This window comes from Myodes glareolus, chromosome 18 (assembly GCF_982192425.1).
Source record: "Myodes glareolus chromosome 18, mMyoGla1.1, whole genome shotgun sequence".
Lineage (NCBI taxonomy): Eukaryota > Metazoa > Chordata > Mammalia > Rodentia > Cricetidae > Myodes > Myodes glareolus.
The window spans coordinates 61,434,535-61,453,349 of NC_142043.1; the positions used below are offsets into that span (position 1 = coordinate 61,434,535).

General features: G+C 46.5%; 1 pseudogene; it reads right to left on the reverse strand.

The window, feature by feature from the left end:
• Positions 1–15,822: 15,822 nt before the first annotated feature.
• LOC125411179 (small ribosomal subunit protein uS19 pseudogene) lies at positions 15,823–16,242 on the reverse strand (annotated as a pseudogene).
• Between the last annotated feature and the right edge of the window lie 2,573 nt (positions 16,243–18,815).

Genomic DNA, 18,815 nt, shown 5'->3' on the forward strand with positions numbered 1-18,815 from the left:
GGCCACATCTCATTTTGTACCCTAATGCCTCTTGCGACCCTTTAGTTTAATCAAAGTTTTCAACATCCACCCAGAGGACAATGACCCCCTCTTCTCAGAGAGCAGATTGAACAGCAGGTCCAGCCTTGGGGATGGAGGCAGGGGTTTGAAAAGTGGGGACCATTGACTCGGGAATATTCTGGAAATATCCGTGTGCAAGGCCGGGGTTGGGTGCCATGGGCAGCAGACCCACGCTGAGTGGAATCATCCACTGAGGCTACTGTGGGCTGCAGTGCCCCCAAGAACACTTGGAGACATCCTTGTACAAAGGACCCTTGGGCTCTAACCCCTACTCAAGGGGCCCTCTCAGCCTACTTGCCAGCTAGCGTGGCTGGCTTTAAACATGGCGGTAGGGGGCTGCGGGTCTGGATGGGTTAATCTTTCCCATTACCTCATCCTGGCCTCCTGCCTGCAGAGAGAGCAACATCTGGCAGGGATATTTCTCCAGCAGAGCCTGGGCCTCTGGAGGAGCAGCCTGGCTCCCAACCAAAGGCCAGCTGCAGGCTTAGCAGGACTCTAGGGAGGGGGCTTCCCGGAAAACGACAGCCACACTGGTGCCTCACCACCTGGGTCTGCGAAGCCCACCCTCGGGGGCCCTGGAGATGACAGCCAAGCATTCCTGCGAACAAGAGTCACTTTCTGTCCTACTAACCCTGGGAAGTTGTTGGAATTGTGGTGTGGGGGATGGGCTAAGCAGTACCCCAGAAACTCTGAGGGGTTGGTAGGGACAGAACTTCCACACAAGATTTATTGAAGGCTCAGGACCATGTTTGGGAATACCAGGTCTAGGGTCTGCCTTCCTTGTCTTTATCCCTCAGTAGCCACTAAAGTGGGCCCCCGTCCTGAGTGTGTAAGTGATACCCCAGACCCTAGAACCCCAACCACACTCTTAGCACACACACTGCTGGCCCACGTTCAAGACCACACTGCTTTACTCAGCCAGAGGGCTGAGCTGTGGAGCCCACTGGGCATACACTGTCCGGGCTCCATGTCTCTGCTGAGACCCTGGTATTTGGGTTCCAATGTATAAACCTCACACTGTTCTCATTAGGATAGATGTCCTCCCAGCTGCTGCTGAGACTCTTGCTTGGAGAAGTGCTAATGCCTGATCACCTGACTTCTACTGAGGACAAGTCCTTTCAGAGGAGAGATCTTCCTCAACCCACTCTGCTTCAGGAGGGAGAGACAGGGACACGCCCTCCCTTCTGCAAGGGGCCGAGCACAGGCTACTCCAGGCCCAGTTCACCATTCACCCCAGGCAGCCAGAGGATTTCCATGGAGAAACTCCTTGTACACAAGCGGCTGCTGAGGTCTCTGTTCAGTCACACCGGGGCTTGGAGCATCCACAGCCCGGTGCTTTAGGGTGTCCTGGCTGGTCCTCTCGTTCCACTGGCCTCACCACCCAACCACGGAAGCCCCTGCTCCCTGGTCTTCTCTGGAGGAGAGGAGCCCAAGGTACCCAGGCTCGGCTAGGGCAGCAGGGCAGGCAACAGAAGGTGGGCAGGGTCCTCCTCATGAGGGCAGGTCAGGACAGCAGCTGTGCTTGCATTGATGCCGTGAAGTAGAAGCCACTAAGGTGCCCAGCATTTGAAGCTGGCACCTCTCTGAGAAGGGCTCAGGGATCAAGTCTGGGGAAACCTTCATTGCCAGGGCCAGCAACCTCAGCATCTCAGCTTCGAGTTCAAGGGCACCAGAATGGGTACGCTGCCAGGCTGTGGGACTCCAGCGGTTCTTGGCATACAGCATTGTGCAGACTTCTGGGAGCCCAGGCCAGCAAACCAGCACCAGAGCCTAGCACAGACAATGCCTGGGGAGCAGTGGGGACGGCATAACACTCTGAAAGCCTGAGACCTGCTCTTTAGCCTTCGTTCCTTGCTCTGGAGCTAGGGATAACCTGGAGATGCAGAGGCTGGAGGAAGGAGGTCCAGAGAGGCTCTCAGGGACCAATATGCTGGGCTTGGGCGCCCTCTGTTGTCCATATGGGCACTTTTGCTGGGTGATCAGAGTGGATCTGGGCGAGCAACCCAGATTGGTAGTCACTATTGTCTTCTTCAGGCCTCTGGCTTGCCCCAGGTACCTGGAAGGGTTGAGTCTAGGAAACACGGAAGTCAATGAGGCCTCCATGGAGATTCATAATGTTTCCTCCAGTTCTCAGTCCTTCTGAGACACACCATGGCTTCCTTAGGCTGCCTGTCTTGACATGGATGAAGGGACCTTTCCTACAAGAGGTTGGCCCCTGTTGTCTTGTAGGTCCAGTTGTAGATGCAGAACAAGTGGGCAACCCCAACTCTGTGACTAGTCCAGCTGCTCCCAGCCTTCGCTTGCCTGTTCCAGAAGTTTCTAATCTGCCTGAGGCTGAGAGCTCTGGGTACAGAGGAGATGGTCAATCCTTACCTGAGCAATGGGTATCCCAGAACCTGGGTTCATAGTCCCGTGCCATGACAGTGTGTTCTAGAAGCTACATGGGTATCCAGGCACTATAAGGACTTCCTATGGGAACTCCTAGCCCCAGAACTAGGATCGTAACCAAGGGGAGGGAGTCAGAGTTAGATCAGAGTTAGCTCCGATAAGCTTCTTGTTCCCATCAGAGACCCCATGTGACAGGATCCACCACCAGGCACACTCCCAGGGTCATGCCCAGTGGCCAAGGCAGTGAGAATGTAGCTACTACTCCTTGGGGCCTGCCTCCAAGAGGTGAGGGCTACTCATTCGATCTCCTTCCTTGAAGACGAAGGTCTCGGTGACTTGGGGGCCACGACTTAAAAGCTATCCTGCACTCTTCTGCCTGCCTGGTTCTGCTGAGTTTCTGGAGAGTGTGGGCGAACAAGTGGAGGCTTGTGCAGGTCAGGTTGTGGGCAGCGGTGGCCATGGATTCTCAGAGCAGTGGGCGTGATGGGAGACTCAGACTGCATGGCAGGCAGGACAATACTCGGCTTCTGGTTGTATGCTGGTTCTTAGAGAATGAAAGTGGACAGGGCCTGGATACTCACTGCCATTCCTCCCAATCAGACAGACAGATATCACCGTAGTCAGGACACGTGTCCTCATGGCAGGCCTAGACACGGTATCGTCACTGACATTGGTTTGTGCAGTCAGAGCAGCCAGAGGTACAGCAAGCTGCCCTGGTACCCAGATCCAGGCCTTGGGGGATCAGGAACACAGTGAGAATATGAGACTCTAGTCCACAGGCCTCCACTAGTAAGAACGGGAGCATTCAGGGGAGGGGCTGGATTTACACTGTGGGGCCTGGACCACAGTGTGGACTGTCTCAACTGTCTCAGGCAGCATTACACTGATACCCACAGACACCTCGATCTTCCTGTATTCTATATGACTTCACGACCTTAGAGGAATTATGTCCTCCATTACATCCTCTGGATTCGATTTTCCCAGATGTCGGTTTTATAGCCTGCCGTTTCGCAAAGGTATTTGAATTTCCGCATCTCTTGATTGATTCAGACTTGCAGCATTATGATGGAGTGGTGTTATATTATTGTCTTTCACAGTTCTTATCTTCTAATTTCATTTTCCAATCTAACTGCATTGGCTACAGCCTCCAGCACAGCGCTAGGAGGGAGCCAGGGGCCTATGCCCCTCTCTCAGCAGCTTGCACCCGCGCACTAGAGAGTCTGAGCTTCTCGTGGAAAGCCCAGGAAGTGGCGTCACCTCAGGGCAGCAGCAGCTGTGACTGATGGGAGCAGGGTTGTGGTAACAATCCCCCTTGACTCGTAAAATTGGATACCTGTTGTCACTCATGTTCCCGTGCTCTCTGAAATCAAACTGAGAGGAGAAACCTTTGTGTTTGGCCAAAAGTAAGGGTGTGCTCCTACCTATCCACACTGCAATGATTAGAGTGGAAAAACTAACCAATTCAGCCTATTACCCAACCTACAAAACATAGCCATAGGCTATCAGTTGTCACACTGATGTATGGTAAAAGAAAAAAAATACATATCTACACACATCTCAGTCTCCCTCCCTCAACTTTCCATCCACAGTTCTTTACCTTCTTTCTGTGTTCCTCGCTCTCTCTCTCTCTCTCTCTCTCTCTCTCTCTCTCTCTCACCTTTCCCCCACCCCATCTTTTGTTTCCTGGTTTCCACAATTGACTCTACATTAGACAAACTGAACCAAAGAGTCGAAACTGGAATCCTCCCATAAGAAAGGACATGTGGTTTCATCCTCTGGGGCTTAGGTCACCTCACTCATACATTTTCCTCAATTTCATCTATTTGCCTGAGGATTTCATGAATTCATTTTTCTTTAAATCTGAGTAGTATCTCTTGGTGGATAGACGCCACATCTCTATTTTTCAATCCACTGATGTGGACCAGGTTTCTTCCACTTCTGAATTGTGATTCACTTGGCTGTGGTTCAGTCTTCTGTGTGTTGATTCCAGATTGTCCAGCATTTAGTGAATTTATTTTTTGGTACAGAACAGCCACTGACTATTATATGTTGATTTTGTATCCTGCTACTTTTCCATAAGCATTTTTTTCAGGTCTAAGAACTTTCTGGAGGAGTCTTTATGGTCTTTTAAGTATTGGCTCATGTAATTGGCGAATAGGGATATATGATTTTTTTCTATTTGTAGCCATTTAAATTGTTTTTCTTGCTGATTGCTCTAGCTGAGACTTCAAACACTATCCTGAATAGGAGTGAAGAGAATGGACACCCTGCCTTGTTCAAGATTTTAAAGGAAATCTATCAACTTTTATCCATGTGTTTGGTAATTTTATGCCAACTTGACATAGCCTAGAGTCATCTGAGAGAAAAGAACACTGAGAAATTGCCTCCATAGATCAGGCCGCAAGCAAGACTGTGGAGCATTTTCTTAATTAGTGATTGATGGGGGAGGGTCCAACCCAATGTGGGTGGAGCCACTCCTGGTCTCGTGGTCCTGGGTTCTATAAAAAAGTGGGATGCACAAGCCAGTAAACACTACCCCTCCATGGCCTCTGTATCAGCTTCTGCTTCCAGGTTCCTACCCTGTTTGAATTCTTGTCCTGACTTCCTTCAGGGATGAATAGTGCTGTGGAAATGTAAGACAAATAAACCTCTTCCCCCTGAATTACTTTGGTCGTGAGATGTTTTATCACAGCAATAACAACCCTAGGACAAGTTGGTACCAAGAAAGTGGGGTTTGGCTGTGACACACTTGACCATGTTGTTTTGAGGAGGATTGTGGAAGAACTTTGGAACTTTAGGCTAGAAATGTCACTGAGTGTGGAGAGTTCAGTGAGCTGTTCTGTAGGAGCCTGGAAGATAAGAATGTTGGAGCAGTGTGGAGAATCTGTGGTGTCTGGTCAGTGAGGCTGAAGAATCAGTGTGATTAAGAAGAGACCAGCAGCAATGAGGTGAAATCTCGGAAACATTTTCTCAGGGTCAGCACACAGGGCCTGCTTTCCAGAAAAGGCCAAGGTTGTACCTCCTGTTGGCAGCTGAAGCTGGTAAGCGTGTAAGAGTCACCCAGGTGGCGCTAGCTTTGAAGTCACGAAGGGATCATGGAGATCAGCTGGGGCTTGGTCCTGTGCGAGACCAGGAGAAGCCGTTGGAGATGGTGAAGCCCTGGTAGCAATTGAAGGGGCCATGCAGACGAGTTGAGGCTTGGCACCAGGAGAATGAACCCAGGGGAGGCTGTTGGTGAAAGTGCAGCCCGGTTGCAGCTGAAGATCCCAGCATTTTGGAGATCCCGGCACCGTGGGATGATCACCCAGAACAGCAGTCGTGGAGTAGAGCCTGCTGAGTTAGGAGACAACCTGTGTGCTGCTACGGTGGGTGGAGCTGGATAAGCGACCCAAGGAGAAGGCCCTTGGAGGAATCCAAAAGATGGTGAGTGGATCCTAGATATTGGCAACTGAATTGTTTGCTCTGTTGGAGTGTGGATTTGCTTTGTTCAGACTGTGACTGTGCCCTGGTTCTTCCCTCTTGAAGTAAGGAGGTTTTTAGCTTTTCTTTTTTCTTTATAGAAGCCCACAATTGAGAGACTTTGAATTTTTAAAAGAGATTTTGGGCTTTAAAGGAGTTTGGATTTTTACAGAGGCTAAACTTTTAAAGTATTTGAATTGGTGAGATTTTGGTGATAAACAAACAAACAAAAAAGGTTATGTCTTAAAGTACTGTGTGTCAAGTTAATGAGAGGTCAATTGTGTTGACTCATTTTATGTCAACTTGATACAACCCAGAGCCATCTGAAAGGACAGAACCCCAACAGAGAAGACACCTCCATTTTTGCCTCCCATCCATAGAACTGGACCATAGGCAAAGCTGTGTAGAGGATTTTCTTAATTAGTGATTGATGGGGAGGGCCCAGCCCATTGTGGGTGGTGCCATCCCTGGGCTGATGGTCCAGGGTTCTATAAGAAAGCAGGCTGAGCAGGCCATGCGAAACAAGCCAGTAGCAGCACCCCTCCCTGGCCTCTGCATCAGCTCCTGCCTTCAGGTTCCTGCCCTGTATGAGCTGTCACTGCTGTGGAAGTGTGAGACAAATTAACCCTCTCCTCCCCAAGTTGCTTTGGTTATGGTGTTTCATCGCAGCAATAGTGACCTAAGACTCCCTGTCTAACATCCTGTTGGCCATGAGCTTGTTGTGTGGAGCCTTTTATTATGTTGAGGTATGTTCCTTACATTACTGGTATTCTCAGTAATGTATGAGAATTTTTTTTATGAAGGAATATTGGATTTTGTTCTGATTTCTGTGTCAACTTAGATAATCGTATCTATTTATTTACCAAATTGCACTTATTAGTAGGTCATATACGTCTTGGATACCTTTAGATTCTTTAGATTCATTTGCTCTACTGTGTAGTTTAGCTTTGTAGTTTCTGTGTTGATTTTCAGTGTGGGTGACAGCTAGAGTTGGCAATGGGGTATAGAAACCAGCTACCATTGTTGTATCAGGATCTACGTGGCCTTTTAAGTCAATTAGTATTTGTTTTACAAAATTTAGAGTCCTAATACTTGGTGTGTATATATTTAAAATCATTACATTTTCTTGATAGATTATTTATTAATATGTAGTGGCCTTCTTTATTTCTTTTGACGAATTTGCACTTTGAAATCTACTTTATCAGATACATAGCTCTTGGCCTCTTTCCAGTTTCATTTCTTTTTTCTTTTATTTCATTTAGGTAATTTTTAAAAATATTTTTTACATACTGACCACGGTTTCCCCTCCCTCCTGTCCTCCCATCCCCCATCCCCACCCCCTACTCCTCCTTATCTCCATTCAGAAAGGGACAGGCCTCCCACGGACTTAAAGAAAGCATAACACTTCAAACTGAGGCAGGACCGAGCTCCTCCCCTTACATCAAGGCTGGGCCAGGTAATCCAGCATGGGAACAAGTTCCCCAAAGCCAATTAAGTGCCAGGACAGGACAGGTCCTGATCTCACTGCTAGGAGCCTTACAAAGAGACCAAGCTGCACAATGTTGTCTTCTACCCTTTGATTCTCACTCTATGAATGTCTTTATCAGTAATGTGTACTTACTAGGGATCTTAGTGCTTCTGCTGCTGTATTTAAACACCATGGTCAAAAGCAGCTTGGGGAGAAAAGGGTTTATTTCATCTTCCAGCCTCTAAACGGACAGTTGGGGAGCCTGCATGGGACCGAACTAGGCCCTCTGCATGTGGGCAGCAGTTGTGTAGCTTGGTCTGTTTGTGGGACCAGGATCCATCCCAGGTGCATGAGTTGGCTTTTTGGAGCCCATTCCCTATGGTGGGGATGCCTTGCTCAGCCTCAATGCAGGGGGAAGGGGCTTAGTCCTGGCTCAATGTGCCAGACTTGGTTCACTCCCCATGAGAGGTCTTACCGTTACTAGGAGTGGCTAGGGGATGGGCTGGGAGGGAGGTGGGGGGTGAGAGGAGGGAAGGGAGGGGGAACTGTGATTGGGATGTAAAATGAACAAAAATTTAAAATAAAAAAGTGAAAGAGATGAGGAGTTGGAACAGCTTCTTTCTGGGCCCTGAAAAGGGAAGGTACTGTTTCTGTGGGGATGGGGAAGGATGGTTGAACGTATGTTGCAGAGTCTGTATCAACCGACATGTCCATGGCTACCACCACTGTGTAATTGCGGTCATTTTCCTGTTGATGTCAGCTTGTGTCTAGGGTTTGGTATGCAGCATCTCTTTAACATCTGACCCTGGCTAGAGTACAGACCATTTGATATCCCCGCCTGCTCCCCTCCCCCTCCTCTCCTTATCTGTGTCCTAACTTTAGAAATAGATTGTGTTCTGTATTTGGAACTGGTTCATCTGTAAGGGCTCATGCAAACTTAGTTGAAATTTCTTCCAATTCATAGTACTTAACCCTAAGAAGCCATTACATTCCTTGGTTAGTACATGTTTCCATGTTTTCAGGACTGTGAAAATGTTTTGCTTGTGTTGTTTCTAGATATTCAAAATAAAATGTACATATTTGCTTTGTTTCCTGGACTTCCATTAAAATATTTTATTTGGAAATTTTTTTTCTAATATCACAGAGAAATAAAACGAGAGAAAGAGATACACAAAGCTATAGGTGTACAATATCGTTTGGATAAAGAAGACCAAAGCAAAGGACGCTGTAGCTGACATGGGCTCTGCATGGTAAAGTAAGATGTTTCCCAGTAGGGTGTTTTCTAAAGTGGAAAAGGGAAATAAGACAAAAAAGATTAAAATATTCAGTAGGAAATTTCATAAAAGATAAAATTCCCAAATAATATGTGTGTGATTAAGTTCCCTATAGTTAAAGATTGTGAAGACTTCCTTGTGACCCTGACCTGACAGATGGACCAGGGACTTCCCACAGGGGCATAGATGGGTCTCTTGCTAGGTTTTTCTTTACTCACGAGGCTGAAACTGCCCCTTTGTCGGAAAGCTACTGCCTCCGGGGAGGAAATGGTCTATTAGAATTATTCCTGTTTCAGAAAGTCCTGCTGAGCGCTTTAAGTATTGTGAAATTCATTTTACTAGACAGGGTTCTAAATCCGTTTGTAAGACTTGGCCTGTGGCACAGAACTCTCCTCGTGCCAACAACCCGCAGGCCTCCGGATTGGCTGACTGGATGAACGGCACTGTAAAAAATCAATTGGCCAATGAGCTGAAGCTTCCTGTGTCCTTAGCCAAAGTCACTCTCTTTAATTCTCCTAAATCTAAAATTCCCTTTCCTTGAAAACACCAATTATGTACTTATGGAATGACCACTGAGCAGCCCAGGAGGATGGACAAAGGACCAAAGAGCCACAGGGAGATAATACGCATGACAGTAAAGGACTTAAACAATAGTGACTACAAACTCAAAATCGGTTCCAGTCTTTCCACAGTGAACGCCTGGTCAGCAGATGACCTTGGTGTGTGTGTGTGGGGAGGGGGGGACCCTGTCTCTACTACACAGTCCCAGCAGGAAAAAGTAAATGAACAGGAGCAGAAATGAGAGATTTCATCAACTGGAAAAGATAGACTCCAGAAAGGGGAAGGGGGGCATGGGAAAGAAGAAGGAGCCTTCCACCCTCTTGACAGGGTAGAATTTTTCTAATGTTCTATGTATTAAAGACTTAAAATAGAAAGTGAATTTTTGAAATGTCACGGGAACAATAACTCTAGCATAACTGGGCACACCTGGGACGGCACGTCAATTCCGGCTTCTTAAGCCAACGTCCCAAGGCAGTCATCCCAGCCCTGACTTAATGGTCAGCTGGGTATATGCCCTGGTAATGGACTCAGCATCTGTTTGGAAAGTTCTGGAAACCAAACTCGTGAGGAGCCTTGTGCTTACACTTAGACCGTCCTTGGCATCTCAATGCACATTGCTGAGCCGGAAGCTTCGGCAGCAGCAAGTGGAATGGACGTCTTTCCCCAGCTCTCTGTAGAGGTAGGACATCTTTCCCTGCTCTGTCTCTGTGTAGGGCAGGGGGTACAAGAGACAGGCCTTGCGGTTGCTTAGAGCACACCCCAGGGCCAGTGATCCCTATGTGTGAGGCAGATACTTTCTTGATATGAGGGAAACTCTGGGAGCTGCTGGCTGCTGCCCTTGGGCTGACCACTGCTCACCCCAGGGACTCTCTTGTGGCTTCACTTTCATTTGCTCTAATTTTTCAATATTATTATTTTATTATTTAAAACAATTTTTAATTTAAATATATTTTAGTATATTCTTTCCCTCCCCTGAGTCCTTCTAGGTCCTCTCCCCCTCCCTCCCCATGCAACTTTAAGTTCTCTCTCAAAAACAAACAAAAGTCCAATACAACACCAGAATCCTCCAAACCAAGAAAACAAAAATAAAATCATGCCCCAAAAGAAAAAACAATAAAAAACTTACCAAACTGTAACCAAATAAAAGCACACAAAAAACTGTGGAATCCAATATATGTTGGTCAGCTATCCCTGTACAGGAGGCCTGCCCTGGCGTGGCTGACACACTCAGGGTCAGTCCAGTGGAGAAACTGGTTTGCCTCTCCTGGCTCAGTGGTCAACCTTTACCCTAGTGACGAGGTTTTGATTCATTTTTTTAATATAGAAAAAGAAATAATAAAACGAAAACTACACTTCAGTGCTGGACAAGACAAACTAACAGAAGGAAAAGAGCCAAAGAGAAGGCAGAAGAGTCAGAGACCCACTTGTTTGCTCTCTCAAGAGTCCCATAAACACATTAAACTGGAAGCCATAATATCTATGTAGGCACCTGATGCAGCCCTGTGCAGGCCCTGTGCTTGCCGATTCAGCCTCTGAAAATTCTTATGAGCTTTCCTCGTGTTGATTAAGAGGAGAGGTTCTCCTTCTAGGGGCTGCATACTGGATATTCTACACACCGGATATTTACACTCCGGCTCCCAACAGCCGCCACGCTACAGTTGAGAAGTGGCGGTGAGAATAATCATACGGTGGGGGTCACCACAACTTGAGGAACTGTATTCGAGGGTCTCGGTGTCAGGAAGTTTGAGAACCACTGGTCTAGAAGGCCTTATTTCCTCGGTGTTCTCCACCCCCACTGGCTCTTACACTCTTTCTGTCTTCTGTCTGCAGGGGCCACTGAGCTCTCTGATGGGAGGGATTTGATGGAGACATCCCATTTAGTGCTGTGGGTTCCTAAGTCCATAATTACAAAGTGTGTAATGTATGGCTGTATTTGTTCCCATCTGCTAGAGGAGGAAGTATCACTGATAATGGCTGAATATGGCACCGATCTATGAGTAGAACAGATATCATTAGGAATCCTTATAACTTCCCCTCCTCTTTTAGACCAGTATTATTTGGCTTTCCTCTCGGTCTCTGGGCTATCTAGTCTCAGGTTGCTGGCCACTGAAGCAGTATCAGGTACGGGTTCCATCTCATGGAGTGGTCCTTGAGTCAAGGACCAATTGGTCCTTGCTGGTTGGTTGCTCCTACAAGGTTTGCATCATCATGTGCTAGCTTATCTCGCAGGCAGGACACCATTGTAGATAAAACATTTGTGACTGCATTGGTGTTTCTGTTTCTCTTTTGAGAGTGGGCAGAATACATTCCTGTACCAAAGATGCTAGAACTTAGGGGTGAAAGTTCTATGTAGGCGCCAGCTCAGTATCTCCAAGTTCAATATAGGTGCTTTCTCCTGCAATGGGGCCTTGCTAACAGTTTGTGGAGAACATCCTATAGTTTTGGCAATGGCCTGGGTTGTTTGTGGATTCTCATGTGGCTCCTTTGGCCAACAATTAGATGTAACCCAAGCCCAGCACAAGAAGCTTCATTGGATGACAAGAGATGGCCAGTTGGGGTTCTGTCTCCCCCATTATTGGGTGATTCCATTTAGATCACCTTTATAAGTATATATTTTAGGAAGTTTCTAGTGTATTACGTTTCCACACTACTTAAGTGCCCCTTAGTTTTTGCTGTCTCTCCCTGTATCCCCTCCCAAACCCCTCTTCCTTCCCTTCCTTCCGCACTTGATATTCCTATTCCAGCCCTGCTTCCATCCACATGAATCCATGTTGTTTCCCTTTTCTCATGAGATATGCTTCCTCTAATCCCTTCTCTCTATCTCCCCTCTGTGGCTCTATGTTCATCACTGACTTAACACTAATATCCACATATCAGAGAACATGTACCATATTTGTATTGCTGGATCTGGGCTTTGGATGCTTTTTTCTAGTTCCATCCATTTCCCTGCAAATTTCATGATATCAAATTTTTTAATGGCCAAGTAAAACTCCACTGTGTAAAGGTACCACATTTTCTTTATCCATTCATTCATTGGTGGGTATCTAGGTTGTTTGTAGTTTCTGGCTGTTATAAATAGAGCAGCAGTGAACATGGTTGAGCAAGTGTCTCTGTAGTAGACTGAAGCATCCTTTGGATATATATCCAAGAGTAGAATAGCTGGGTCTTGAGGTAGATGGATTCCCATCCTCCTGAGGAGCCACCACACTGATTTCTACAGTGGCTGTACAAGTTTGCACTCCCACCAGCGATGGATGTGTTCCCCTTACTCCACATCCTCACCAGCATGAGTTCTAACTTACTCTGTTGATCTTAGCCGTTCTGACAGGTGCAAAATGAAATCTCAAACAGCATTTTCCTGATGTCTAAGGTTGTTGAACATTTGTTTCTCAGTCATTGGAAATTTACTCTATTGAGAATTCTATTTAAATCTGTACTCCCATTTTCCCCTCCCCCTGAACCCCATTTTTAAGTTGGGCTATTTTATTTTCTTGACATTTATCTAGTTTCTTGAATTCTTTATATATTTTGGATATTAGCCCTCTGTCAGATGTGGAGTTGGTGAAGATCTTTTGCTACTTCTTTGTCTGAACAACAGTATCCTTTGCCTTACAGAAGCATCTCAGTTTCATGAGGTCCCATTTATTAAATGTTGATCTTAGTGCCTATGCTAATGGTGTTACGTTCAGAAAATCTTTTCCTGTACCAATGAGGTCAAGGTTATTTCCCACTTTCTCTTGTACGAGGTTCAGTGTATCTAGTTTAATGTTGGGATTTTGATCCATTTGGGGTTTACTTGGTGCAGAGCGGTTAAGTATAGATCTATTTGCACACTTCTATAGGCCGACACCCCGTTAGACCAGCACCTTTGGTTGAAGATGCTGTCTTTTTTCCAGAGTTTATATCTGACTTTTTTTTATATATAAAAACAAAGAAACAACAACAAAAATGGTTGTCCACGGGCGTGTGAATTTATTTCTGGGTCTTCAGTTTGATTCCGTTGATCAATACGTCTGGTTTTGTGCCAGTAGTATGCTGTTTTTATTGCTATAGCTCTGTGGTAGAACTCAGGAATGAGGGTGCCTTCAGCAGTTCTTTGTTTTAGCTATCTTTAGCTATCATGGACATTTTATTTCATTTTGTTTGTGAATGTGTGTTTCCATATGGAGCTGAAAACTGTTCCTTTAAGATCTGTGAAGAATTGTGTTGGAATTTTAATGGGGATTGCCTTGGATCTGTAGATGGCCATTTTTACTCTTCCTGACCCATGAGAACTGAAACTTTTTCTATATTCTGGTATCTTCTTCAATTTTTTCTCCAATGACCTGATGTTTTTTATCATACAAGTCTTTTACTTGCTTGTTTAGAGATATCCCAAGATATTTTCTATTTTTTGAGGCTGCTGTGCATGGTGCTTGTGTGATTTCTCTCTGTGTCTATTTCTTTCTCATCTGTATGTAGGAAGGCTACTGATTTTTTTTGAGTTAATTTTGTATCCAGCTACTTTGCTGAGAGTATTTATCAGCTGTAGAAGTTTCCCAGCGGAATGTTTCAGGTCACTTATGTAGACTATCTTAGCATCTACAAGTAGAGATACTTTGACGTCTTCCCTTCCATCGTATATCCCTCTGATTTCCTCTAGCTGTCTTACTGCTCTAGATAGAACTTAAAGTACTGTATTGAATAGGTAGGAAGAGAGTGGACAACCTTGTCTTGTTCCTGATTTTAGTGGAACTGCTTTGCATTTCTTTCCACTCAAGTTGGTGTTGGCTACAGACTTGCTGCAAACTGCCTTTATTATGTTGAGGTATGCCCCTTGTATTCCTAATCTCTCCAGAACGTTTATCGTGAAGGGGGTGTTGGATTTTGTCAAAGGCCTTTTCTACTAATGAGATGATCATGTGGTTTTTGTCTTTCAGTCTGTTTGTATGGTGGACTACAATTTCAGCTTACTTATGTCAAACCATCTCTGTCTCTCTGGGAAGAAACCTACTTCATCATGGTGGATGTTCTTCTTGATGGGTTCTTGGATTGGGTTTGCAAATATTTGTATTGAACATTTTTGCATCTGTGTTCTTAAGGGGAATTGGTTTGTGACACTTTCTTTGCTGGGTCTTTATATGATTTGGGTATCAGGGTAACTGTGACTTCACAAAATGAAGCGGGCAATGTTCCTTCTGTTTCTATTTTGTGGACTAATTTGAGGGGAATTGGCTCTAACCCCTTGGACGTCCGCTTCCTAGGCCGTCTCCTCCCTTCACAGATTCTCTCTCATGGGTGTTTCCCCAGGAACCCTTCACCGTTTCTCTTCCCCTGGTGCTCTTCCTCCCTCATGGCTTCTTTACCTTCTTCCCAAGTGCTACATCCACGGCAGTCACGCCAGTGTAGCAGAAATGCTGACTGGACAGACTGTTGCCGTAGGATTGGAGCTAGCGCTCCACGGAGTTATGTCCCTGGCTGTCCCTTGGCAATCAGCTGTGGTTATGATGCCACCTGAAGTTGCTACCTGCACTGACTCGACCTCACTGTCCTTGGCGCTGATATGGCTGTCTTTTCCTTGTCTTTCTGTTCTTTGTGATTCTTGCATATTGCCAACAGATCAAACTATTCCAGGCAGCTGTGGATACAAACAAGACTGCTGAGGACATTTTGAGCTCTGCCCCACCATTCATTAAAGCCTTTAAAGAAGTAGCCAGTTCTGGGAATTGGGGATCATCGTTAGAATAATTCCTTGATGATGTGGAGCAAAAGGAGTTGCTCTTATCAGGAGAAACCTTAGAAGCCTTCTGTAGGAAAACAGTTGCAGCAGCCCCCACTAGACATTTGCCTGGAGGATACGTGCAGTTTCAAACAGGAGGCCTATGAAGCCTTCCTTATGGCCAGAAAAAACCTAAGCTGATAACAACATCTGAGCCTGAGAGTCGGGGAGGGAGGAGAGTTGAGATTAATGGTGTAAGATGAGTTTCAGAGAAGTTTGAGATCATGAAATTTCCTAGCAGAAAGTTTTCCCAGGAAGATAGTGGCCTTCCCCTCTCACACCCAAGATATTCTGAGCACAAAGTCACTTAGCCCAGCCAGCCACCTGGTACAGACTGAGCAAAAGTCCTTGTACCCAAGACAAAGCATTTTCAAAGATTCTCTTTGTAAACTGTTTTATGCTGTTCTTTTTTCTTTTTTTATGATCTGATGATGTATGTCTTTGTCAAGTTTTTTGATTGTAAAAGAATATAAATCTTACGCTGAAAAAAGTAAAGTTACAGCAGCATATTCAACCACATTGAATGTGTGTGTCTGTCATTTCCTCGCCGATTCCTAAATTCTCCTGAGCCTTCGTCCTGATTCTCCCACGGTCTGAGTGGCTCCCCTGAGCTGGTCCGTGGCACCCAGGCACTCTTTCATGGCATCTCCTTCATGGCTCCGCTCTTCATGGCCTGCTCTCTCTCTCTCTCTCTGGTGTTCTTTCCTTTGTGGGATCTCGCCTCCTCCATGGCTGTTCTTCACAGACATCCTCTTGATGCGCGCGCTGAACATTTTTAACTATTGTCTCTTCTATCTGCACCATGGTTTCAATGATTTGTTTTTTACACTGAACCTGAGTCTTTATTGACCACAGCTACTTGAGGGGGATGAAGCAGGAGGAGTGGGTGGCACCGATGCCAGGCCGGCCATGCTTCACAGGCTTGTAGGTAATGGAGAACTTGCCCAGGTAGTGGCCAATCATCTCCGGTTTGATCTTCACCTGGTTGAAGGTCTTGCCGTTGTGCACGCCCACCATGTTCCCCACCATCTCGGATAGGATGATCATGTCACCACTTTGGGCTTCTCCATGGGTGGCGCCTCCTTCTTGACCTTTCTCAGGCACTTGAGCAGTGAGTGCTGCTTCCGCTGCAGGCTGCAGTTGAGGCGTCGCCTCTGCCGGGGGCTGTAGAGCTGCATGAGCTGCTCATAGGACATGTCCAGCAGCTGATTGAGGTCCACGCCACAGTAGGTGAACTTGCGGAAGGTCCGCTTCTTCTTCTGCTCCACCTCGGCCTGTATGAGCATGGGTCGGGGTTAGCGGAACCTGGAGACCCCAATCAGCGCCCCAGAGGCCTGTGACCCCTGTCCCCAGGCGGATGGCGGCGGATATGCCGAGCGGTTTCAATGATTTTTAACCCAGGGTCCCCATGTATGAAGGACCCTGCCTTCTGAAGTGGCAGAGGTCCCTAAGCTGAGGTCCTTTTTTTCTTGGCCCCAAGAATGAATTCCAGGGATCACAAAAAAATTGCACTTTTCCATGTGCCTTGGGTTCTGTCTTCCATGTGCCTTGGGTTCTGTCTTCCATGTGCCTTGGGTTCTGTCTTCCATGTGCCTTGGGTTCTGTCTTCCATGTGCCTTGGGTTCTGTCTTCCATGTGCCTTGGGTTCTGTCTTCCATGTGCCTTGGGTTCTGTCTTCCTGCTTCTGTTTTCTTGCCAAGTTTGACAGGGTGGTGTTGGGTGGTATAGGACCATAGTGAAGACCTCATAGAGAAGGCCGTGGTCAAGCTTGGCAGGAACATGGCCTATGGCTCAGGACCTGAAGCTATCGTCCTGGCCAGGGCCTTCCTTTCAGGGTAGTACTCCTGTGTGCTCCTGGCAGAGGCCCTGGGCATCCCCCACAAACATCCTGAGGGATCTTTGTCAAGGACTTCATCCGTTGTTGACTTTAGCTGATGGCATCCAGAAACATTGTAAGGCAGGAAATGAAGGCCAGAGTGACTGCGTACCGGAGCTACCACAGGACCATTTTCAGCCAGAAGGAACAGAGTGCCCAGTGTCCTTCAGTAGCCCATCACAGAACATAGAGGATTTTGGGGGGCTTGAATGCAAAAAGATACCTTCCCATAGAGTTCTATAGAGCCCTGTAAGTTCAGTCCATGTGACTCTAATCTATGCGAATCCAACCAGCTTGTAGCTGTGAGTATTCCTGAGGGCATGGGACGTTAATTCTGCTGCTGATGCTCGAGTGTGCAGTCCTATTACCCCCTGGCTGCCTCCTCTTTGCTCCACAGTTCTCACGCTGCCCTAGAAAGTCTCTATTAGGAGTAAACCTGCCTTTACTTCCTGTATATAATCTATTAGCTAAGGCATTGCTGGGAGAGCAGCTAGCCAAAAAATGAGGGTCAGGCAAGGCACACAGGTGACAGGCCACATCACAGCTGTGCCACTGTGGGCCTAGGAACCCAGAAATGCTTTTAGAGCAACAGTCTTTGGGGACACCATCTTCTCCAATACGGTTTTTGTTGTTGATTTTTGTAGTTGGGATGTGGCACACACTAGGAGAGCACTCTACCATGGAGCTGTATTTTCAGCCCCCAGTAGGTCTTTGCACACTGCCTGGGCCAGGTACAGCAAGAGGTTGGTTGCAGGTTAGCCATTTTGTGGTCCTCCGGAGTCTGAGCCCAGATAGCCTGAAACTTGCTTTTCATCAGAGGCAGGGGTTTAAATGAGGTTCCGGAAACACATGGGCAAGTTTAGTCCCTGCTTCCCTCAATAGAACCTTCTGGAAGGCTGGAAGCAGGCCTGCTCTGTAGCTCCTGTGTTGCTAGACTTGATGACCTGCCAAGGGAACCTTGCTTCTGAGTCTGGAGGCCTCAGAGGCAGGAGAAAAAGAAACCAGAAACCCTAGGTTTCTTAACAGTAGGAAGCGATGTAGAACCACCGAGAAAAGCAGCTATAGCTTACGGCCATGAAGTGTGAAAGCTGAAAAGGCACTGATGGGCCAAGCAAGGAGGAGTCAGCTCATTAGAAGGTCTGAGCCAGGGGTTGAAGAGGGAGACCACAGGAAAAGGGGAAGAGAAGCAGCTGCAAAGACTTGAACAGCCAGGCTTTAAACATTGAGATTCATTACAATCCCAAACTAAAATTGTAGACAAGGAGAGTAGGGGTGCTGGAGGGTTTACAGTTATAGTCACGGATACATATAGAAACCAACAGGAATAAGCAAGTATTATGTTGAAAATGGTGTGTTTAGTGTGCAGGTAGCGTGAGAATTCCATCCCTTTCAGTAAAATTCAAAACAGAGGGAGTGTGATAATGGGAAATACATGATAAAATAACTTCAAATATTATAACAAATATATTCAATTTAAAATAGAAATACAGAGAATCTTGACCTTAAAAACAAGATCTAATAATCACTTGGAAGAAAATCCTACCTAAGCTAAAAAGAGTTGAAAATGAAACCGAGAAATAAGATACCAGGCAAACATCCAGAAGCGCCTCGTGTTGGAACAGAATTTTGAGTTGGGAATCCATGTGGCAGAGATGTCTGGATACTCCAGAGGGGACAAAGGGCAATGTGAGCTTTCTACCTTATGCCCAAGCTGCAGTGGGGGTGACAACCAGCAGCAGCTGCCCACATCTGACACACCTGTGATCGGGGGCGGGGGTCCTCTCTATTTTCTGATGTTTGCAACAAAAGTATTTAAGTCCCTATCCTATCTGGGCAAGACAAACAGATAACAGGTGTGCCTACCTCAGGGCCCTGCTGCCCTAGGGCAGTGGTCCTCAACCTCCCTAAGGCTGCAATGTTTTTAATACAATTCCTCATGCTCTGGAGACCCCCAGCCATAGAATTATGTTT